This window comes from Puntigrus tetrazona, chromosome 13, assembly GCF_018831695.1.
Source record: "Puntigrus tetrazona isolate hp1 chromosome 13, ASM1883169v1, whole genome shotgun sequence".
NCBI classification, from domain to species: Eukaryota; Metazoa; Chordata; class Actinopteri; order Cypriniformes; family Cyprinidae; genus Puntigrus; species Puntigrus tetrazona.
The window spans coordinates 21603221-21605662 of record NC_056711.1 but is presented as its reverse complement, the minus strand read 5'-3'; positions in this window follow the sequence as shown (position 1 = coordinate 21605662).

Sequence of the window (2442 nt, the reverse complement as noted above, 5' to 3'; positions counted from 1 at the left end):
TACATTTAAATACCTTTACTATATACAAATTAATAATAAGTAATACTATTTTAGGCCAGTTAGGGCAATACTTTTTTTATTTTTCTGCATTATTGCTATTTTGATATTACACTTATTTGACAGTGGTTTTGTGTGTTTTTATGTTTGTGTGCGCTAATAACACCAACATATATGGGAAAAAGCCAAACAAACTACACTTAGAATTGATTCAGAATTGTTAAGCGTGTGAATCACGTTTGGGCGATCAGTTCTTTTTCATGTTTGTGATTGAAGAATCAGACCACGACGGGATGGGAACACCTTGCCCTTCGGCAGCGCGGAAGAAACGGAGGCGGTTAGTAAGGACTCACCTGCGTCCTCCGAAATTCCGTCGGCGTGAAGAACCTGCAGAGAAGTCTCCAGGGCCAGGCCGCTCTTCACCGCGCAGGGCCTTCAAGCGCTTCTAACGGAAACTCAACCAGCGTCCGGTAGGCGAGAATCACCACACAATCACCGGCATCTAGAACACACAGACACACACACACACACACACAGACACACACACACACACACACACACACACAGACACACACACACACACACACACACAGACATGAACACACACACACACAGAACACACACACACACACACACATACATACACACAGACACACACACACACAGACACTGAACACACACACACACAGACACACACACACACACACACACACACACACACACAGACACACAGACACACACACACACACACACACAGACACACACACACAGACACACACACAGACACACACACACACACACACACAGACACACACAGACACACACACACACACACACACAGACACACACACAGACACACACACACACACACACACACACACAGACACACACACACACATACACACACACTACCACACACAGACACACACACACACACACAGACACACACACACACACACACACACAGACACACACACACACAGACACACACACACACACACACACACACACACACACACACACACACACACAATTTACACACACACACACAGACACACACAGACACACACACACACACACACACACACACAGACACACACACACACACACACACAATGAGCTGCAGTGAACTGATTAAAGACACAGACTGCGGTATTGGTTCAAGTTTCCATGTTCTGAGGCCAGAACACACACAGTGCTAAATCACGAGCTCAATCTCACAGATGCACAGGCGGTAAATATGATCACATATTTCCACACACACAAAGCATCTCAGATGTCAGGTTGTAGAAACATCCGTATCAGACATCTTCTTCTGTGCATATTTCAGTATAAACTCATGGGAGACAAACCTGAAGTAGCGTTTTGGCAAAATAAAACAAATCTGTGACCACACAGAAAATGAACACACAGAGCGCAGCTTTTCACAGCGTCACAGATAATCAAAGTGTACACATACACTTCTTTGCAGATATAGACAAAAAATGGGTATGGTTACATTTTTTCTTCTGAGCACATCACAGACATAATAGACACATATTTACTTTAAATATTAAATCACAGTTTGGCACAGAAACACACACACACACAGAAAGTACACGTTTTGCATCTTTTGTGTGTGTGTGTGTGTGTCACACTCTTTGGCTACATACATACATGTGACAAGCAATAACATTAATACATATCTCTATGTGTGCATGTGCATGTCTTTGATATGTATGTGTCTTGACACACATGTGTGTGCGTGCATAATATAACACACACTTAATATCTTGTCTATATATCTCTGTGTGCGTGCACAGCATACATATGTATGTATCTCACTATGTGTGTCACATATGTGTGTATACATACAGACATACATGTGCACACAGACACACACACTCACATTAATAATATGTGGCAGATACATATGTACACACATAATAAATATATATGTGTATGCGTGCACACTGTACATAACAACATAAACACTATATCTCTGACACATATGCGTATGTGCGTACATACACTACATATGTATCTCTATGTGTGTATGTATATAACACAACACACAGATGTGTACATACACATGTAATACATACACACACACATACAGACACACACATGTGTACACATAAACACTGCTCAGACATGTGTGTACTCACACACAGACACATACATACACTGTGTGTGTGTGTACACACACAGATACATAATAATATCTAATATAACCACATGTATGTACATAACTCACACTATAATATGCAGTGTATTTAATAATGACGTACATATGGTATAACTCTCTGTATGTCTGTATGCAGAAGACATGTGTAATACGTGCATATATCTCTGTGTGTGGCATATGAATATGCGTACGTACCTGTGTGTACATCGCGTGTGCATGTGTGTGTGTATGCATGCGTGTATGCGTGTGTGTGTCTGTGCGTGCGTGTGTGTCGTACG